At 38.7% G+C, this 23,890-nt stretch overlaps 1 protein-coding gene across 2 annotated transcripts in view; it reads left to right on the top strand.

Moving 5' to 3' along the window:
* b4galnt4a (beta-1,4-N-acetyl-galactosaminyl transferase 4a) overlaps positions 1-23,890 on the top strand; it is a 169,692-nt gene that overhangs the window by 60,457 nt on the left and 85,345 nt on the right. The gene's annotated exons all lie outside the window — the stretch shown is intronic.

The following is a 23,890-nucleotide window of genomic DNA, read 5'->3' as shown; positions in this document are numbered from 1 at the left end:
TGTTTGATTAGGGTTGGAGATGAACTGTGCAGGATAGTCGATTGGCAGGAGCAGGGTTGGGCACCCCTGTTTTAGGGTATGCGAATTGGGAGGCAGCAATAAAAAAACAAAAAAAAACTCAAGGGTCATGGAACTTTTTTTATTAATTCATTATTGACTGGTAAAATAACAATGCAACATTGTTTCATAACTTGTTTGTTTTCTTCATTATAACTGATTTTCCCACTGGACAGTCTTTTGAGAACTCATCCAGTTGAACAATTTTGCTTCTGCTGGTGAAAGACTATCGCGATTAGCTTAATGATCAATACATCATGGGAAACGCTCAAGAGGGTTCGACTGTGTCCTTCACACTGCTTTCATCCTGCTGCAAAGTGGCCCCAATTGATATTGGCATTCTTGATTTACACTTTCATCTTTAAAGTTTTGTATTTTCGACAATCTCTTTGATGGGCATTGTTAGCCTGAATGCACTTTATTCCTTCAAGCCCTTTTTCAATTTATTTTTCGTCTTAGTCTCACAAAAACATACTGCAATGATACAATGACAAGGAATTTATGTTTCATAATGATTCCTGTATTTATATAACACATACTTCAAAGTGTGTATACTGTTGGAGGTAGGCTGTGAGTTTATAGTGATTATATGCAATATACAGTAGTTACATTAAATTCTGCCCATAGGAGGCACTCTAAATGAATATGGCTGACTGTTACGAAAATGGGCATGTTCGTACATGGTGTCAGAATGAAGATGTGTTCTAAATTTTATCAGAATTGGTGCTACACTGTAAAAAAAAGTCGCTGCCTTAAATTTTTAAGTACAAACAACTTGAATGTTTAAGTCATTTCAACTTAAATTACATTAAACTTACTTAATGACCTGAATCTTGTATAACTTATGAAAAAGTTGAAAATTGCTTAACCTATTTTGATTAGTTAAAACATACAGTGAGGAAAATAAGTATTTGAACACCCTGCTATTTTGCAAGTTCTCCCACTTAGAAATCATGGAGGGGTCTGAAATTGTCATCGTAGGTGCATGTCCACTGTGAGAGACATAATCAAAAAAAAAAAAATCCAGAAATCACAATGTATGATTTTTTAACTATTTATTTGTATGATACAGCTGCAAATAAGTATTTGAACACCTGAGAAAATCAATGTTAATATTTGGTACAGTAGCCTTTGTTTGCAATTACAGAGGTCAAACGTTTCCTTTGGTTTTCACCAGGTTTGCACACACTGCAGGAGGGATTTTGGCCCACTCCTCCACACAGATCTTCTCTAGATCAGTCAGGTTTCTGGGCTGTCGCTGAGAAACACGGAGTTTGAGCTCCCTCCAAAGATTCTCTATTGGGTTTAGGTCTGGAGACTGGCTAGGCCACGCCAGAACCTTGATATGCTTCTTACAGAGCCACTCCTTGGTTATCCTGGCTGTGTGCTTCGGGTCATTGTCATGTTGGAAGACCCAGCCTCGACCCATCTTCAATGCTCTAACTGAGGGAAGGAGGTTGTTCCCCAAAATCTCGCAATACATGGCCCCGGTCATCCTCTCCTTAATACAGTGCAGTCGCCCCGTCCCATGTGCAGAAAAACACCCCCAAAGCATGATGCTACCACCCCCATGCTTCACAGTAGGGATGGTGTTCTTGGGATGGTACTCATCATTCTTCTTCCTCCAAACACGTTTAGTGGAATTATGACCAAAAAGTTCTATTTTGGTCTCATCTGACCACATGACTTTCTCCCATGACTCCTCTGGATCATCCAAATGGTCATTGGCAAACTTAAGACGGGCCTTGACATGTGCTGGTTTAAGCAGGGGAACCTTCCGTGCCATGCATGATTTCAAACCATGACGTCTTAGTGTATTACCAACAGTAACCTTGGAAACGGTGGTCCCAGCTCTTTTCAGGTCATTGACCAGCTCCTCCCGTGTAGTTCTGGGCTGATTTCTCACCTTTCTTAGGATCATTGAGACCCCACGAGGTGAGATCTTGCATGGAGCCCCAGTCCGAGGGAGATTGACAGTCATGTTTAGCTTCTTCCATTTTCTAATGATTGCTCCAACAGTGGACCTTTTTTCACCAAGCTGCTTGGCAATTTCCCCGTAGCCCTTTCCAGCCTTGTGGAGGTGTACAATTTTGTCTCTAGTGTCTTTGGACAGCTCTTTGGTCTTGGCCATGTTAGTAGTTGGATTCTTACTGATTGTATGGGGTGGACAGGTGTCTTTATGCAGCTAACGACCTCAAACAGGTGCATCTAATTTAGGATAATAAATGGAGTGGAGGTGGACATTTTAAAGGCAGACTAACAGGTCTTTGAGGGTCAGAATTCTAGCTGATAGACAGGTGTTCAAATACTTATTTGCAGCTGTATCATACAAATAAACAGTTAAAAAATCATACATTGTGATTTCAGGATTTTTTTTTTTAGATTATGTCTCTCACAGTGGACATGCACCTACGATGACAATTTCAGACCCCTCCATGATTTCTAAGTGGGAGAACTTGCAAAATAGCAGGGTGTTCAAATACTTATTTTCCTCACTGTATGTTGTCATAATTTATTAATTTGTTTTTTACAGTGTAGGTGGCAAATAATTATAATATTTCTTATTATTATTATTATTGTATGTTTTTGCATTTTTCAAATTCTGTGTGAAAAGTACAGTATGCACCATGGTATGCAAAAACTGAAAGAAATGCAAAAAATAAATAGAAGCACAGCATTGGGAAAAAATTGAAATATTTTACAAACTATTAATACACTTTTAAAGTTCTAAACGTACCTGATTTTTCTTGATCACAGTCTAAACTAATGTTAAACTTCAAATGATCATAACTAAACCACTCAGAGCTTTTTAATATGCTATCACCGCTGGGGTTGGGAAATGTCATGTTAGAATTTTAGAATTAGCCTTTATTTGCACACCTTTAAATATTAATAACAGAACAGGCTTCAGCTGTAGATTTCTGTTCTTGCTTGGAGCCAAAAGCTTCATTCAGCTTGCTGTTTCTCCAGAGATCAAGGCCAGCGTAATTGAGCCCAGCTGTTCTACTTCCAACATTATGCTCATGAATTATATGTATGGTTTTCTATTGTTTTGTCAATGTACTTAATGCTTTGTTTTGATGGTGCTTTTAGTTTTCTACAAGAGGACTTATTTAAATATGATTTGTCTTCTTAATTTTCTATTTACGGACTCTAGCTCACGTCTTAGACATTTGCAGTTGTCTTTATGAGAGCGTAAACTGTCCATGTGTTAGCTGTTTTAAGAGCTGCCCAGGTGCAAGAGTTGATGACATAATAGTCAAGTCAAGTCAATTCACCTTCATTTATATAGCGCTTTTAACAATATGAATTGTTTCAAAGCAGCTTATCAGTGATAATAGGAAATTACAGTAACAGAGATTGTTTTTGCTTTACAGCAGCTAAATTTTAAATTCTAAAATTTAAAATTTAAATAAAACGACAACGTTTTATCTATACAGAGGTAAAAGGAAAGGGAAGGGGGCCTTCACAGGGGAGAGCCTAGTTGACACTTCAGGACTGCGTTGTCGTCATGTCCAGGTGCAGGTCCTTCATCAGATCTGGATACGGCCTGGATCCGGCGGACTGCGGTAAACCTTGGGATAAACAGAGAGACTAATATTAACGTAGACACCATCATTCTTATGATGTAACAAGTACATCGGGATTTATGGGAAGTGTTCTCGGTTCCGGCTGACCTAATCTATGCAGCCTAACGTTGAATTCTAGAAGTCTATAATGTGTTATGTGTATGCTAGGTCAAAGATATGTGTTTTGGTATTATCAACTGGCCGGAATTTTGAGATCGCAATTGACGTGAAGGACTATAATGCGTTAAGAGCTCGCTCAAGTACTGTGGAGCTGAACCATTTAGTTCTTTGTAAATAATCAGCAATATTTTAAAATGTATACAGTGTTTAATAGGGAGCCAATGCAGTGTTGACAGAACCAGGCTAATATGGTCATACTTCCTGGTTCTGTTAAGAACTGCATTTTGGACCAGCTGTAGTTTGTTTATTATGCATGCAGGGCAACCACCCATAAGAGCATTACAATAATCTAGCCTTGATGTCATGAACACACAAACTATTTGTTCCGCATTTGTCATTGAGAGCATATGATGTAATTTAGATATATTTTTAAGACAGTTTTACAGATACTAGACACGTGACTTTCAAATGAAAGATTGGTATCAAAGAGCACACCCAGGTTCCTAACCGACGGCGAGGACTTGACAGAGCAGCCATCAAGTGTTATAAAAATTAGAATCTCTGTTTTTTCAGAATTAAGTAGTATAAAATTACTAGTCATACAGTTTTTTATATCAGCTATGCATTCCGTTAATTTTGTGAATTGGTAAGTTTCATCAGGGCGTGAAGAAATATAGAGCTGAGTATCATCCTCATAACAGTGAAAACTAATGCCATGCTTCCTCATGATATCTCCCAAGGGTAGCATTTACAGAGTGAACAGCAACGGTCCTAGTACTGAGCCTTGTGGTACGCCATACTGAACTTTTGATCGATAAGACATCTCTTCATTTACTGCTACAAACTGATAACGGTCAGATAAGTATGATTTAAACCATGCTAATGCAATTCCACTAATGCCAACATAATTTTCGAGTCTATTTAAAAGAATGTTGTGGTCAATGGTATCGAATGCACTAAGTTTGAGTAACACTAATAGAGGGATACAACCACGATCGGATGATAGGAGCAAATAATTTGTGACTCTAATGAGAGCTGTCTCAGTACTATGATATGGTCTAAATCCTGACTGGAAATCCTTGCAGATATCATTTCTTTCTAAAAAGGAACATAATAGCTAGGTTTATAACAGGGGTTTTCAAACTGTGGTCGTGACCCATTTGTGGGTCGCAAAGTGGGAAAAGATGGGTTGCGCAAAGTCACTTGGCTGCAGCTAAATTTGTGTTTCAGTGAATGACACACACACAAACAGTTTAGTCTAGTGTTGCACGATATACGAATATTACATAGAAATCGCGATATTGCTTTTTGTCAACTCAAGCTACTGTCAAATATTTTGGTGGGTCTTGAGATAGATTATACTTGTCTTGGGTCCTGAAATGGAAAAATTTGGGAACTCCTGCTCTAGAACAGTGCTTCTCAGACCTGTTCTGGGTTCCCCCACCATTGCACATTTTCTTGCACACCCAATTCAAGTTTAGCAAGTCTCTACTATTGAGCTGATGAGTTGAATCAGGTGTGTTAGATGAGGGGGACATTAAAAATATGCAGTGGTGCAGGGGTCCCAAGGACAGGTTTGAGAAGTTCGGTTCTAGAACTTCTAGAACTAGGACTCTTAAAGTTTTTTAGAATGAATCTTTATCATCCCGTTTAGTGTAAGGTTGTAAGATCTAAAGTGAGTTTTAAACGCAACTCTATGGAACTAGCATCTAGTGACACCAATCTAGTCACTGAAAAAACATTTTACTTGGTAATGTTATGTATATTTGGGCATTTTATAGGAATTGATTGGATTGTGAAAAGTTGACTGCTCTATAATGGCAGCATCATATGAAAGATGTAAAATAAGACGATAAATTAAGATATTTTGAGATCTCTTGGCTAAACTTACAGAATACAATGGCAAAAATGGTTCACATACCGTTCATCACAAACATGCTAAAAAAGAATGGATTTATTTCAGGTTTTTTATTTTTTTATTTTACAGGGAAGTTTAAGCTTAGGCTGTTAAATATCCAAATATGTGTTGCCCAATTTACACCACATACATCTCAATCCCACACAGAAAGTGTCAGCCAACAGAAGGTTACAGCTGAAAGTAGGAGTTGTGAGATACAAAACAGCATGGGTGTTTTTAATGACCTGTGCTCTGCAGTGCTCAGAAATGACCTGAGATTGTAGGGCAAAATAACGCTGTGTTTATAGTTGATCCGATGATCTGGTGTGTTGTGGTGTCTGTTAGGAATCACTAAACATTCAAAGAGTCCTTTTGGAGGCTGTGGTTTTCTCCTCACTGTTTTTCATGGGTAGTGCTCCTCAAAATGATCTCTTTTCTAGCTCAGTGGCTCTCATCTGGTGTGATTAATACAAAAAATAAAAATAAAATGCAGTCATACAGTATTATTGTAAATAGAAAGAATAAAAAAATTAATTGGCTCATTAAAAGGGAAAAGAAACTTCTCATTTATTTTTTATTTTTTTTTGTAGAAAAGGGAAATTATATGGTTTTACTACTACTATTACAATCTAACTACTAGCTACTATTATTTTTGTAGCAATAAAATGCAAAATATTTTAGTGAATTAAGCAGTTAGACTTGTCAACTCAATTGCCAACGAAAACATTTTTTTAATTTGTCAACGATAAAGATGACCATCTACAGTGTAAGTGAAACAATTAAAGATATACACTACCTTTCAAAAATTTGGGGTCAGTCATTTTTTTTATTAAAAATGTATTAAAAGTGAGAGTAAAGAAATTTATAATCATACATTTAATATTATATATAATCATACTTATATAATATAATACAACATATATTTTAATGTATTTTAATATTAAATGTTTTTTTGTTTTTTTCTATTCATCAAAGACTCCTAAAAAAATATTAAGCAAATATTAAACTGTTTTCAACATTGATGATAATAAAAAACAAAAATGTTTCTTGAGTGGCAAATCATCAAATCAGAACAATTTCTGAAGTATCATGTGACACTGAAGACTGGAGTAATGATGCTGAAAATTATTTGAAGTTGTAATAATATTTCACAATGTTACTATTTTACAGTATTTTTGATCAAATAAATGCAGCCTTGGTGAGCATAAGAGACTTTCAATCACATAAAAAAAAATCTTACTTGCCCCAAGCTTTTGAACAGCATTGTAAAATTGCTTGAAACATTTTTAGGGAGCTGAAAATTAATTACTGTGAGCTAAAATGTTATTATTGTTGACTAAAATGATTTTAGTCAGCAGTGAAATTGACTAATTAATGAACATCACAAATCGTGAATTCAGTATATAACTGAATCATGAAAAGATAAAAATTATGATTGAAAACAAATAAAACAGTTCATTTGACAATGGAAATTAAATTCAATTTGGGCTTATTGGATTGTGGGATTGTATTCTGCAGTCTGCTCTGTTTGTATACTGCCTATTTTGGGAAATGTTCTTTGGTCAGTCGGGTATTTTGCATATTCATACAGATTATTTGCATAGTGTGCACAGCATGCACAGTGCATATTGCAAAAAGGTAACATGTCATTCCAAATGTACTCGTTCTCCTCACACAAACATGTTATGTGACCTGAAAGTGTCGCATTTGTTTACTGGTCATTGCCTTGCCGTTCCACGGTGTTAGTGCCAAACTCTCTGAGTCATGTCTCACTTTCATCGTATTTTCATCCTCACCTATTAGTGTAATGATAAAACTCATCACGTTTGGCTCACGGCACACAGACACTGTGACCAAATGAACAGACTGGGAAAAGATGGGGAAATAATTGCACAAGCCACGTGGTGAGAAGGACACAGCCAAAGCTAAATGGGTTTTATTGTGGGACCCTTTATAAAATGGCCATACATTTTAGAGCAGGCACATTTGAGGCATATGGCACAAAGGAAATCAATAAAGCACAGAGGGATGTTTTAAAAGCATTTTGTTTTTTTTGTTTATTTATTTACGTTAGACTAGCAAGTAGCAAATCATTGTAAATGGCTGTGACTTAACTAAAGCCTTTTGGCTATTACTGCATTTTAGTAAAAAATACAGTAACACAAGGATTATTTTGCACATTTCTACAGTCATACCTGGAAACAAATCCGGTTCAAATATATAAGTGAACATCACATTAATAAAATGTCCAAACTTAACAGAAAACATGATCTTTTTGATCTCATGCATGCATGTATTATTGCACAGTATGTGAAGAAAATTTGTATATTTTATATTGTATATTTAGCATATGAGCAGAAATTTGCGAACAAAAGCTTCATTGATGTGGCAGTTGGCTATTTTACAGTAAACACTTCATAATCTATCCAAAAAAAGTTAACGATCTAAACTTGTCTTGTCTAAAAATTCATATTACATCTGAAACATATATTTTGTATTTATGTTATATTATAGAGCATATAAAAGTTAATTTGCATATTAATACATTTCTTATACAAAGACCCTTTTATTTCAGTCGATTTCACTCAATATACTATAGCAATATAGTTTGGAAAAAAGCCAAACTAGGCAATGTGTACATGTTCATGTAAAAATAGTTTACTGTTTACTAATGTAAGTACGTGTAGTAAATAAAACTGTGCATCTGCGCCATTCAATCACACAGAGACACGCATAACATGCAGGATTAATATTTAAAGTCTTTTTGCGGTTTAATATTCACAGACTCTAGTCCATATCGCGATTAGAATAAAGAACTTAAGAATGAAGAACTCACCCTCCACAATCCTCGGCTGAATCCATTGCCCATGAAAATGAAACTGAAACCAGTACTTCTTCTGAGGTCATTTATTCCAGGATTATTCCTCACCACATCCCAAGACGACTGAAAGTACATGCATCTGATTCAACTTTATGCATTTTACCAAATTGATGTGGGCGTTGACACTGTTTGCATGAAACGCCTCAGATCATTAGAATTTGAATACAGCTGTCAGTAGCCGTTCACATTAGCGGATAATGAGCTGACACATGAACGACTGACATATCTCTTTTCATACAGATTACACAAAAAGAGAATATTTGTTTTCGTTTTGAATTACAAAACGCAGATACGCCTGGATCGCTCTGCAATTCTGTTTCGCCAATATGCTATTATTTCTGAGAAAACTGATCTTAGAACAGCAGTTATGTGAAGCTTTCTATGTGTTGTTTTTAATATGCTTTAAGACAAACCATGTGTAAATTCATAAGTCAAAATTAATTCATAAGTTAAAACTGCAGTGAACCAAAGACTCAAAAACGCGACGTTGTGTTTCTGACGTCACAAACTACCTTGTAACCAATCAGATCAACGTGTGATCGTCAACAAGTGGATCTCTGAGCTGGAGTGAGTGAGTGGAGGCGGGGCTCATTTGCATATTCATAGAACCGCGTATACTAAATGAGGCAAGAGTGTAGAGTTACATTCAAGCTATTTTAAGGCATAAAGAATTTTTTTGAAGGAAAAAACGCTTAAATATGTCATTTTGGTGATCAAAGATGAGTTTAAGGGATACAATGATTGACTACGGGGGACTTTAAAATAAAGAAAGATAAGCAATTTAATATGTCCTGCCCCAACTTCCTGTTTCAACAGGAAATACATCAACACACAGTACTAAGTTGCTGAAGGCATTTCATGTGTCTAAAAAGAGGGGTTTTTTTACTTAAGAATTTATAACCTGAGCAAGTGGGCATGTTGTCGACAGGTGTTATTTTTTTAACAAACAAAAAAGAACGGGTAATAAATGACAGTAGTGTCCAAAAACTGATTTTATGATGTAGGAAAAAATTGCGATGAGCAAGTGAATGGCTGGAAATAGAGGATGAGTGACGTTTGGCTTTGGCCTAAAACCCTCCTGTCCGGAGGGAGGGCAGAGTATTAGAATCAGAGACACCGCAGTTTCTGTGATACAAGCACACAGAGGCAGGAGATTGCAGCTCAGCACAAATGTCAATGGCAGCGATGGGGTGGCGGCCATAAGCCTATTAGAGAGTTAATAAATCAGGCCCATAGCTGTGCCAGGAGCCGATGTTGAGCCCGGCTTTATGAGCACTGAGCAGATTATGGCTATTGAGTTTCCAGTTTGGCTGCATCCATATCGATGGAGTGAATGACAAAAACATTGACCAGAAACTCAATTTAATTTTGGCTCCTTCCAAAGCAAGGTTTGTTTATGTGACCGCCACCTGTGCAATGACAATATTTCATGCCAGTTCAGTTCAAAATCATTTGAAAAAGAATACTGTACTAAAGGAATATTTCGGGATATATGCAATGTCCATTGGTACTTCCAATATATATCTATTTATTTATTTAAACAAATCTTATCCCTAACTTTTGAACAGTAATGTGTGTGTACTTTTATTAGGTACACCTTGCTAGTTCTTGTTTAAAGGAGTAGTTCACTTCAGAATTAAAATTTCCTGATAATTTACTCACTCCATGTTCATGTCTTTCATTCTTTAGTCTAAAAGAAATTAAGGTTTTTGAGGAAAACATTCCAGGATTTTTCTCCATATAGTGGACTTCAACGGGGTCCAACGGGTTGAAGGTCCTAATTGGAGCTTCAATGCAGCTTCAAAGGCTCTACAGACACGATCCCAGCCGAGGAATAAGGGTCTTATCTAGCCAAACCATCTGTCATTTTCTAAAATAAATAAAAATATACATACTTTTTTAACCACAAATGCTCATCTTGGACGTCCACAACTTTACGAATTAATCACATTGGAAAGGTCAGGCAGTAACCTGATGTAGGCGGAAAATGTAGGGTAGGATGAAAAACTCCATCTCATTTTCTCCTCCAGCTTCAAAATCATCTGTCATCGTTGTTTTACCTTTTATTTATAAAAAAAAAAAATTGTAAAGTCTTCGCACGTTTGTTTTGTAAACACTAGGTCAGTGCTTCCGCCTACATGCACGCCTACCCACTCGTGACGAGTGACCTTTCAACGTGATTGCGTAATACGTAGTGCATCGCAGAGCTAGTGCAAGACAAGTATTTGTGGTTAGAATGTATATAAAGGTAAAAAACTTTTAGAAAATGACAAATGGTTTGGCTAGATAAGACCCTTATTCGTCGGCTGGGATCGTGTAGAGTCTTTGAAGCTGCATTGAAGCTCCATTTAGGACCTTCAAACCGTTGAAGTCCACTATAGACCTTATGCAGAAGAAAGAAAGTCATTAATATCTTGGATGATGTGGGGGTGACTAAATTATCAGGAAATTTTTATTGTGATGTAAACTACTCTCTTGTCCCCATTTTGCCTTCGTTCGAATAACCATAATAAGCTTGGTACATTTAATTTGATTAGAATCTAATTTGATTCAAATGTAACATGGTTCGGAACAACAAAACCGCGCATTCTAATTTAGATCCAGACTCAAGCAAATGTACAACCTTTGAAAAGAACATTAGCATCTGTTCGTTAGCTCTTTTCCACTTTTTTTCTGGCTTTCATCAGCTGTACCTACAGCAGAAGCTTGTCTGGTTGCGAACGCGCTCTGATTATTAGTGACAGCTGTGATGTGACAGCCTGTGCTGGATAAGACCTGTCTCATATGAGCGTGTATGGCAGCTCCGTCACCCCTGCTGTCCCCTGTCTTCTCCTTCCCGCTGGCCTGTCACTCTCCTCACCACCGTACGCCCCTGACTGATACCAGATCAGCTGCGGGAGGAGAAAACACTAGTGTGAGATTTGCACCTGCTAATAGTGCAGCCTACTATTTTTACAGGACAAAACTGATGTGAGGGTCTTATTTTATGTTAATAATTTATTTGTAGTGCAGTAATTATTAAAAATTATTTACGACAAAAACAAAAAAAGAGCCCACATCCAAGTCGATGTAAGTCTATGGGATTTTTTTCCGCCCATTTCATTTCGTCTGGTAGGCCAGGGGGTCGCTGGAGCCCCCCAACACTGCACATTTTTAATCTCTCCTTTGGGCCCTATCTTGCACCCAGCGCAATTGACTTTGTACACCGACGCATGTATCATTCCTATTTTGCACCCGCGCAAAGCGCGCTTTTCCCTCCACAAAAGCACGTCGCTAAACTAGGGAATGAACTTGCGCTCCCTGGGCGGTTCAGCGCAAAAAAGGAGGCGTGTCCCGGCGCAAACGTTCCTTCATGCTATTTTGCAGGTTTAGAAAACAATTGCGCCACTAACCAGGAAAAAATAGTTTAAAGTCAGTGGCGGGTTGCGCATGTTATTCATATGCTATTTTAAGGGCGCATGCTTGGCCATAATCAATGTAGCGTGTGCACAACGCGCATACACTTTGATTCTCTCATCTACACAGAAGCAGCAGTTTTCATTTTTGCAAATCATATATTATTACGATAGATAGATAGATAGATAGACAATTTATTATAAAAGCATACATCTAGCTTACACATTTACTCAAATTATCATACGTCTTTTTAACCGAAGTTAATTTGGGTGGGTTTCTCCATCCCCAACGTCCCTGACGAGAGCGTTGCTCTCCTTGGCTGTGAACTGCTCCTGGTGCGCGTCTGGCAAATCCGCCGTTATAATAGGAATCCGCTTTAGAACAAAGGGCGCCTGCTCTTAAAGGGAATGTGAGATGTCGCTCTGATTGGTTTATTTCACGATACGCCCAAACCACACCTATGAATAATGAAGCTACTTCAGACCAACCCATTTTAGATTTGCGCCTGGCGCAAGAGTCATTTATCCCGCCGGGAAAATAGCAACAGCGCCAAGACCCGCCCACAAAGTTACTTGCACTTTGCGCTTTGACACTTGCGTTTCAGATCGTTAAAATAGGGCCCTGTGTCTGACACACCCATTTCAGGTATTGGGGGTTCAACGCATGAACCAAGGTTCTTTCCACATGACTAAGGCACTAAGGCATCGCTGCGTGACCTTGATCATGCAGAGCGGGTTTCCCCTTGAGGAGTACCCCTTGGTCCTGAGCAACCACTGCAATGGTCTCATGTACAACAGGTCGCAAGGTATAACGTTGGACGCTGCTGCCATCAGACCTTTTATTTGTTGTAAAACCCGGACTCCTTGCTGGGCGGAGGAACCTGTTCTATAGCTTTTTGCAGAAGAGCTTTTACTTCTAGTTCCATAACCAGAGCTTGCTCGGGGCCAATCACTGTGGGTAGGACCCTGCCTGCAGGACCCAGCGAGATATATTTGGTAGAAGTTTCCAATCTGCCAGAAGATCTACTAAGGATACCAGTCTCTCGAGACTGGCCTCTGGTGTATTTCAAACAGCAGGCACAGTGCCCTGAAGCGGCGCACTGGCAGGGAACAACTGGCCTGACCGCTCTAGAGCCCTCCTCGGAGGGAGTGAGCAACCCTTGGGTAAAAACTCGCTGGGACCCTCTGTGCCTCGGCATGAAGGCGGGGTGCCAATGGCCCCCTGGGGTCACCGAGGGGAGACGGGCACCGTATAATTAGGTGGAAACCGTCTTCCCCACGGAGGGGTGTATTTCGAACAGCAGACACATTGCCCTGAAGCGGCGCACCGGCAGGAAACAACCTGCCTGACCGCTCTAGAGCCCTCCTCGGAGGGAGCGAGCAACCCTTGGGTAAAAACTCGCTGGGACCCTCTGCGCCCTGGCATGAAGGTGGGGTTGGCAAACCGCCCTCCTGAGGGCACCGAGGGGAGACGGGCACTGTATAATAAGGTGAAAATCGTCTTCCCCACAGAGTGGTGTACCCTCAGAAGCCAGACACCACTGGCATCAGAGCTTTTTGGCCTACTTAGAGATAATAACGGTCCTCAGATCCGTTTTACCACAAGTACAGATTTTAGAAAGGGCACAAAGCACTCTGCATGTGCCCTTACCATAAGCATGGATTTTAGAAAGGGCACGAAGCATTCAGCGTGTGCCCTTACCATAAACATGGATTTTAGAAAGTGCATAGTATTTTATGCAGCTAAACGGCCAGAAAGATATTTCATTTAATTTCTCAAATTTAAATGCAGCCAATAACAATCAGACCAATATTTCATAGTCTGAATTACAGGCTGAATATACATATTTGAATACAAAAAGAATCATAGCTTGCAAACACACATTTTAGTTGTGATAATAGGAAAAAGAGAGAAAGGGGAACTCCTTGAGCTCAGTTTCCTCCATATTATAAATATATTGCGGACCCATAATCTACGCGTTGCCTCAGCAATGTGAGATCTGAGCCGTAGATTCTTTATGTTGACCCATAATCTACGCGCTACCTCAGCAAGCGTGAGATCCGAGCTAGTTAAGACTCAACAGGGGCGGAGCTAAAACTTCCGATAGTGGTGTGTTTTTCTACACATAGGGAAAATTGTTATGAATGAAACTCTCAGCCCACACTGATGTGCATGCACCGCCTCCAAATAAATATTTTAACCGCGTGTATACCCGCTCATAATGTAGGGAGGGTAGGGAGGGACAGGATTCAAAAGGCTGTTTATTTTACATGAAGTGGCGAGTCTGTTTCAATAACCACAACATTCATCTCCTCAGAACTGGATAATTGCTGTACCGGTGCCTCATTCGGGGTGGAAGTAACCACAAAGCGTGCTTTTGACCCCGAGATGAGACACTGGACCTGGCAGGTGAAGGCAGAGAAAGGGCGAAGTCTGTCTCTAACCCCTCTAACCCCCAGATACTCCACTGCTCTGCCTCGGCAGAAGCGGGACGCGAGCCGCGAGGAACGCGAGCCGAGGCACCCTACTCAAAGAGCGATCGGCGGGAGCGCAGCGTTCTCAACTGTCTCACAACAATGCTCATATCCAGCCCCCTCGAGGGCTGACTGAGCATGCTGTGCTCCCAAACGAACAACACAATACATGTGTATCCCCACTCGTGATGTAGATTGGGTAGGGATGAACACACTATTTAAATATTGTTCGCTCGCCATTATAAAGTTTTTTATATATATATTTATGGGTGAAAACTCCTGCCTAGCAAAGTCTAAGACAGACAAAAAACATCAGGAACATAGATTCACATAGAGCACTTGCTGACGCTGTTTGGTTCAGGTGGGCTTTATAGTTTCCTGGTCGATGACGTCCAAGACATTCTGTCACGACTTTGGACTGGTTTCATACGTGCTTCAGGACGCAATCACGCAGAGGCTTTCCCACAGCGTTTCGACGCAGCTCGAGTTCCCTTGAAAGGAAAAACTTCTCATATCGTTGTCGTGTAAACGTACCCTTGGAGTCTCTACAAATGACCTGATGACCTGAATCAGGTATGTTTGATTAAGGAGACAGGAGTGCAGTGTTGGGGGAACATGTGTTGAATTCGAAATCGCCCCCTAAACCCTCAAATAGGGCATTATTTGAGGGGACAGACATATTTAGTGGTGTCCGAAACCATAGTGGACGTTACTGAGTGCACTTATTCAATCCCACATTGCACTGCAATAACGAGTGTACAGCTGTTGTACGCTCAATGGCTGTCCGAATTCATTCACTCCTTTTTATTCACTCCTTCAAGTGAACAGTATTAGTGGACTAAAGTAAGGAATAGTGAATGAGGGTTTAGGGGGCAATTTCGTATTCAGCCATGGTTGGGAAACCCTGTGGGAGGCGAAAGCAAGATCATCTATAGGCTACGTTCACACTGCAAGCCTTAGTGCTCAATTCTGATTAATTGCTCTGATCCGATTTTTGTTATATAGCTGTTGTTTTAAATGTGGTTTAAATCAGATTCCAGTGTGAACAAATCACGTCCTGAACTGACCCGCATGCGCAAAAGAACGATAAAAAGACGTCATGCAGCACGCTGTCATACAGAAGTAAACACTGAGAACATTAAAGTAAGCGATTACAAGTTTATCTTAAGATAAAGTAAAGTAAGTATAAAGTAAAGTAAGTGTTACCTGGAGTACCCCAGCACTGCAAAGTGTAGATGTCTCCCTTATCAAACACACTTGATTCAACTCAGCAGCTCATTAGTAAAGAGACCTCAGATGGGTGTATCTGTGTCAGATAAGAGAGACATCAGAAATGTGCAATGCTGGGGTTTTTCCTGGAGCAGGGTTGAGAACCACTGATCTATGACATACAGAAAACATTCCCCAAAAATTTATATTTCGAGGCTTAATAATGAGGAGTTGAATGATTTCAGACATTTTCAGCATTGGTTCATCTGACTACTGTTTACTTCCTGTTTATTTGATTATTGCATTCTTTCATGATGTTATTCCCTACATTTGTCTATAAATCTCATGGAGAATTGTCCAGGTAACATGTTATGCCCAAGATCAAAATAAATGAGAAATTATATTTTGCATGAACAAAATTAAGCCTATTTATATAACAAATTTTAACAATTTGTACTTTAATACAAATTGTACTTTGCATATTTATTTGTTTAATTGTTTGTCTATCTGTCTGTTATGATAGACATTTGACATTTTAACCCCTTTCCCTCAATTTTCATTAGCCTATACCATAATACAAAGAAGTTTAATTATTATTATTATTGTAATGTAATAAATAAACAATTAAATAAATAAAAAAATTAATACATTAATAAATGTATTTATTTGTCAATTAATGTATTTATTGGTATTGCAATAATGTACCGTTAAATAAATAAATAACATATAATTTAAATTATATTTATATTTAAATTATAATTTAATTTAAAGTATATTTTGTTAAAAATTTGTTATACCGATTTTCAGTTTACTGATTTCAATTTAAATTCTATTGACGAAATCGAATACGGGCCTACATTTTTTTTTCTGACACATTTTGAACCGATAGATGTCTATGTTTATACTGCTATTGTGCTTATGTGCTATTCACTTTCACACTGCTGCTTTTGCACACTCTTCATATCGCAGTTCTGCAAAGATGACAATAGATTTACTCGCAATTGCTGTCCTGGGTCAAAACATGAGAGCAGTTGTGTTTTTGACCAAACATATAATGGTGAGAGAGTGCGACCTGGTGAATGGTGAGATATTTTTGCTAAATTAAATTATCCTGCCAGAAGAATAGCATGAGAACTTTACGATGTCTGTTCCGTCTGTATCATCTCAGTGAGCTTTTATGAGGTTTTACGCACGCGCAGTAAGGTGAACTTAGCGTTACTTTTAGGAAAATGCTAGTGTGGACGGAGAGCGTTTTGAAATGAAAACGCTGTTTTCAAGTCCTTTACACAACTCTGCCTTCATGACAGCACTAATAAAGCATTTTCTCAGCATCAATGCATTACATAGAAATCCACCACATGTTCAATAGGCAGTTCATTGTAGCAAAGCAATTCTGAAAATATCAAAACACTTATGCAAGATGGAAACTTCCAAACATAAACAAGTCTTTGTTGCTGCTATGGGTGGAGATCCTCGTGAGGTTGGGTAATAATGACTCTTGTGACCTCATGGTCGGCTTTCATAGCCAGACGTAAATTTTTCCGCTGTTTTCCCTGTTTACCGTCTTTTTTCCAATCCTCTGTCCAGGAACTTTGGTGTCCAGAGTGGCAGCTTTGTGTCATACATGTTGGGGGTCAATGGAAATGTTAGTCTGGGAGACCATCTTGTCTGGTTGGCCAGGGTGGGATACCAACTAGACCATCTGAGTCCAGATAAGACCACATTAGGCCAGTTTAAGATTTAAGATTTAGACATTTCTCTCTAACATTGATGCACATTAAACCCATTTAAATCAAAAGTTGAAATTCTGGCTTCAAGTCCATGTTGTCCTATAGGCCTTATGTGCCAGAGAAACAAGCCCGCAGCCATCTTCAGAACTGTGTGTTTGAACTTCTGTTTTTGAAGTAGCTCTTTATATTTTTATGGCATTGCTGTTAACGAGTAATTAGCTGGTGAAGTGGATTAACTTATTGTAAAGTTAATGAAAGTTATCATGAGCATTGTAATGTTTGAAGCGGATGTCATAACAGATGTCAGTAGACTGGGAAGATTTTAAAACGAGCGGTTCATTCTTAAATCCGTAAGATCTTTCCTTCATGCTGTGGAAATACAAACCAGAAGACAGAAACACAATGAGCGCAGCGCTGAAAATGGGCAGAGCTACATACACTCTATAATGTCCTGTAATATCATCCCTCCCTCCCTTCATCCATCTATCCATCCTTAATTTTTTATCAATCCCTCCCTTTCTCCTTCAATTCATCCATCCATTCTTCCTTCCTTGCATCCATCCCTCCATCATCCATCCATCCTTCATTTTTATCGATCCCTCCCTTTCTCCTTCAATCCATCCATCCATCCATTCTTCCTTCCTTGCATTCATCCCTCCATCATCCATCCATCCTTCATTTTTATCAGTCTCTCCCTTTCTTCTTCAATCTATCCAACCATTCTTCCTTCCTTCCATCCACCCTCCCTTTCTCATTCCATCCATCCATCCTTCATTTTTATCAATCTCTCCCTTTTTTCTTCAATCATCTATTCTTCCTTCATTCCATCCATCCCTCCCTTTCTCATTCCATCCATCCATCCCTCCCTTTCTCATTCCATCCATCCATCCATCCATCCATCCATCCATCCATCCATCTTTAATTTGTATTCATCCCTCCCTTTCTCATTCCATCCATCTATTATTCCTTCCTTCCTTCCATTCCTCTCTTTCTCATTTCACCCATCCATCCCTCAATCCATCCATTCCTCAATCTATCCATCTTTGCACCCATCCCCCTTTCTCATTCGCACCATCCATTCTTCCTTCCTTGCATCCATCCCTCCCTTTTTCACTCATTCCTTCCTTCCTTCCTTCCTTCCTTCCTTCCTTCCATCCATCAATTCATGTCTCCATCCATTCATCCTTAATTTTTGTCCATCCCTCCATTTCTTATTCCAACACCATCCATCCACTTTTTATCCATCCCTCTCTATCTACCTCCATCCATCCCTTTCATTCATCAGTCAATATTGTAATTTCACATCTATTCTCCTGTATTTCTTGTACATAGCCTACTTGTTTCCTTGTAGAACTTGACAACTCCCAACTGACAACTTGTGAATCCCCATAATTCGAGCTTGTCTCATATTTGTTAGATCTTCTCCTGTTTGCTTTATTAATTTCCAGTTAAAACAATTATCACTGAACACATTTTAAAAACAAGCAAACAATAACCTCATTAGCATTGACTTCTCTGTGTTCTTCTGGTGTTTACACAAGCATGAGAATGGCATTTCACAATTACCATAATTGGTTTAGAAATTACCAGTTGTCCCCTTTAGATTAACGCTATTGAGTTTTTCAATGTTTCATTTTGAAGTCCAGTATATTGACACATCTGCCAGACTCGCTCCACTGCTCAACAGAATCGGTGAACCTGAGATTGAGTTAAATGTTAGTGTGTCATGAATATATTGTCGATTAAATAGTGCGGACAGGGATTTCCTTTGCAGTATTTGGTCAGCATATGAGGTCAAATCATTTAGGTCACTCTTTTTGATCCAAGTACATACTTTTAGCGCATACTGTAGTATATGATTTAGGGCACAGCCTAAGTCTTTTCCCTTTTACAGGCCTTTAGCTGTTTTTCTTTTTTTTTTACTCAGTTATTTCACCCATACCCATTCATTGCATGAAGACAAATCACACGGCAGGCGAGTTTTTGTTAACATGTAGCACGAGGTTAGGCTCTTGTTTTGTCAGACGAATGCATTAACCTTGCAGGTATCATCTCAACACCTTTCTTTTTTTTTTTACTCCAGCTAGTGTTTGTAGTTCATCAGAGCAGAGATGAAGATGACTGATGAAACCGATCGCTTGGGTCATTATCCTCCACGTTGCAGGGCAGAGAAAATTAAAATTTGATTTGTGGAGGGGCTGTGTTTTGTCGTTCTGGTGGATAACCGGACGTGAAAAATGTGCCCCCGTCTCCTGCTCTTAGAGCGAGTCTGTTTACCCCTGAACGAGGAGAATTAATTAACCTCGTTTATATTCTGGGCTCGTACTTGCAAACCCATCCTGATGTCTAGGATCCATCTCAGAACTTGCTCCATGTTTGTCCCTTTGTCTTGAGATGAGATCTGACTTGAGATCTAAAGGATGAAATCATTGTAATATGCTGATTTGCTGCTGAAGAAACATGTCTTTTAATATCTTATTACCAAAGTTTTTGCTGCTTAATACTTTGGTGGAAATCATGGTGTATTTGCAGGATTCTTTTATGAATAGAAGAACTTTATTAATGTCTTTAATTTTAATCAGTAGTATGCTACATTGTTGTCACATGGCCTCCTTCAATGCATAATTCAAACAGTCACATCCAGTTAAAATGGTTATTTTGCATTCCAATTAAATAATGCAACAGTAAGGTGATCGTGATTGGGAATGGGAGGTCAGTTTAAGCACATTGTATTATGGGATACAATTTCTAGCACAATATGCTTGCTTAGGTCATCGGGTCTTGTTTGCAAACAGAAAATATGCATTCACAGTATACACACTTATATACTTCTGAAATAGTATAGTAGTATTCGTTTTTGAACATAGCCAGTCATTCTAGCTGTCAAATGAGATATATAGTAATTAACACTATATATAAAGGCCTTTATTACTGTGACTTCTCTTCAACAGTATTGACTTTAAGCCACTCCTAATCGGGTTTTGTGATGCTTCAGCGCAATTTTCAATTAGCGCTGAATATTGACATGTGACACATCACTGAAGAAGGAGATTAATATGAAGAGAAATGAACTGAGAGCTGAAAAGAAGAGAAGAGTGGTCTGTTTCTTTGCCAATGGCATCTTGTCCGACTTGAGCTTGCGAAAGAAAAGCTGGTGCATGTCTTAAGCCAATGAACATGACAGACCATCCACACACACACCAAGTGTACAACTGAGTTGCTTTCTAAAAGATCTTAAAGATCTGTGAAGTTACTGGCTGTCAGGAAAATCTTAAACGGATGAGTCACATTTCACCCCAGGATAAAAAAAATAAAATAAAAAAAACATACAAAATTATATTTTATATATGATTTCTTGCATTGTAGTATTATTTTCAGGACATTTTACCATAAATCCTTATTGTGATGCATCCAGACATTTTACTTTTGAGCTTTTATTGTAATTATAATTATTCTCAATGGTGATTCATATTATTTATACATTTAATACTATAGTATGTTTTTTATTAATATGAATCAAAGGTAGTTCAACAAATACAGCATAATACATACATTACTATTTAAATAACTATTATACCATATATCATCATTCTGATGTTTTTTTTCTTACATTAGTTAGAATAAATTTTACTTTCTGTCTTTCATTCTTTCTTTCTTTTTAAAAACAATGACTATAAATGTATTAAATTAATATAAATGGTAAATGTGTATTATATATACATAGTTCAGTGTAGTTCAGTCATGACACTCTAGAGGGCGCAGGCTGATGGTCCTTACATGCAATCTACAAGCACACATCATTTCCGCATGGCACAAGATGATTGGCCTCTGCTGATCCTCTAGCCAATGAGATTGCTTGCTCAACATTTAAATAATCTGGTTCATCGTTTGCTATAAGCTAGTCCTACAGCGCGCTATCACAGTTCATCTAAAACCCTCCACCTCCCCAGCTCCACCTGTCTAGATCTGGTACAGCATTCATGTTTGTGTGTATACAGTGTGTTGTGTGTATACAGTGAGGAAAATAAGTATTTGAACACCCTGCTATTTTGCAAGTTCTCCCACTTGGAAATCATGGAGGGGTCTGAAATTGTCATCGTAGGTGCATGTCCACTGTGAGAGACATAATCTAAAAAAAAAAAATCCAGAAATCACAATGTATGATTTTTTAACTATTTATTTGTATGATACAGCTGCAAATAAGTATTTGAACACCTGTCTATCAGCTAGAATTCTGACCCTCAAAGACCTGTTAGTCTGCCTTTAAAATGTCCACCTCCACTCCATTTATTATCCTAAATTAGATGCACCTGTTTGAGGTCGTTAGCTGCATAAAGACACCTGTCCACCCCATACAATCAGTAAGAATCCAACTACTAACATGGCCAAGACCAAAGAGCTGTCCAAAGACACTAGAGACAAAATTGTACACCTCCACATGGCTGGAAAGGGCTACGGGGAAATTGCCAAGCAGCTTGGTGAAAAAAGGTCCACTGTTGGAGCAATCATTAGAAAATGGAAGAAGCTAAACATGACTGTCAATCTCCCTCGGACTGGGGCTCCATGCAAGATCTCACCTCGTGGGGTCTCAATGATCCTAAGAAAGGTGAGAAATCAGCCCAGAACTACACGGGAGGAGCTGGTCAATGACCTGAAAAGAGCTGGGACCACCGTTTCCAAGGTTACTGTTGGTAATACACTAAGACGTCATGGTTTGAAATCATGCATGGCACGGAAGGTTCCCCTGCTTAAACCAGCACATGTCAAGGCCCGTCTTAAGTTTGCCAATGACCATTTGGATGATCCAGAGGAGTCATGGGAGAAAGTCATGTGGTCAGATGAGACCAAAATAGAACTTTTTGGTCATAATTCCACTAAACGTGTTTGGAGGAAGAAGAATGATGAGTACCATCCCAAGAACACCATCCCTACTGTGAAGCATGGGGGTGGTAGCATCATGCTTTGGGGGTGTTTTTCTGCACATGGGACAGGGTGACTGCACTGTATTAAGGAGAGGATGACCGGGGCCATGTATTGCGAGATTTTGGGGAACAACCGCCTTCCTTCAGTTAGAGCATTGAAGATGGGTCGAGGCTGGGTCTTCCAACATGACAATGACCCGAAGCACACAGCCAGGATAACCAAGGAGTGGCTCTGTAAGAAGCATATCAAGGTTCTGGCGTGGCCTAGCCAGTTTCCAGACCTAAACCCAATAGAGAATCTTTGGAGGGAGCTCAAACTCCGTGTTTCTCAGCGACAGCCCAGAAACCTGACTGATCTAGAGAAGATCTGTGTGGAGGAGTGGGCCAAAATCCCTCCTGCAGTGTGTGCAAACCTGGTGAAAAACTACAGGAAACGTTTGACCTCTGTAATTGCAAACAAAGGCTACTGTACCAAATATTAACATTGATTTTCTCAGGTGTTCAAATACTTATTTGCAGCTGTATCATACAAATAAATAGTTAAAAAATCATACATTGTTTTTTTTGGATTTTTTTTTCCGATTATGTCTCTCGCAGTGGACATGCACCTACGATGACAATTTCAGACCCCTCCATGATTTCTAAGTGGGAGAACTTGCAAAATAGCAGGGTGTTCAAATACTATACTAATAGTATACTAAAACATACTAATATTTTCCTCACTGTATATATATATACGGAGCCCCTAAAGGGACGTGGGGGTGGAAAAAACGTGGGGTTTTTTTTGCGTTCCCTCGCAAAACCTGTTGCGAGCTCGGACAAACACTTACTGTTTAATGTCTTCAGAGCTCCGTATGTTAATGTAGCGTTTTGAACTAGGACTCAAATATAAAGAAATGTGGTCAGTTCTTAACTCAAGGAGTTCAGTGAAGTTGTCAATATATTCACATAGGCTATTCGAAGTTCCCGGATCAATATTCGTGAGCTAAACATTATTAAAACACAAAAATCACAGTAACCTTGACAACGAGCTACAACCCAGTTTTCCTCAAAACAAGCTTTATAATATAAATGTGTCTCTAACCAGCCGATTGAGAGACAAGTCGATATAAGGGACCGTCTGCAAAGTGCAAATCCCACATTTTTATTAAACATATTCAACAGCTTCACTGTGACACACTGTACTGTCACCAAATTCAGTTCACACATCACTGCTCTCCTGCGGGTTATACTACAATGATAAAAATGCATACTTTTTATAATTGTTTATTATGAAACAAAATCAATAACTTCACCCTTTTTAGAAAATATATTCAATAACTTCACACTGTTATACAGTGTAATGCCTTCAAATTCAGTAAGCAAATATAATGCAAAAGCTATGGTTGTAACTATTATGCTAGCTGTGTACAGTACCAATATAATTTGTGGAAAGAATAGGCCTACTTATTTTTTATGTGCAATTACTTTCCAAACTAAGTGTTGTATAACCAACATTAGAGCAGTGATGATGTGTGAACTAAATCTGGTGTGTAACAGTGAAGTTATTGAATATTTTTCATAATATAAAATGTGTAAGGACCAGTGGGACACTGTTGATGTGTAAACTGAATTGAGTGGCACTACAGTTTGTAA

This window comes from Abramis brama (genome assembly GCF_963993115.1).
Source record: "Abramis brama genome assembly, chromosome: 20".
NCBI classification, from domain to species: domain Eukaryota; kingdom Metazoa; phylum Chordata; class Actinopteri; order Cypriniformes; family Leuciscidae; genus Abramis; species Abramis brama.
The sequence above is the reverse complement of the archived record's forward strand: the minus strand, read 5'-3'. Positions and strand labels throughout refer to the sequence as shown.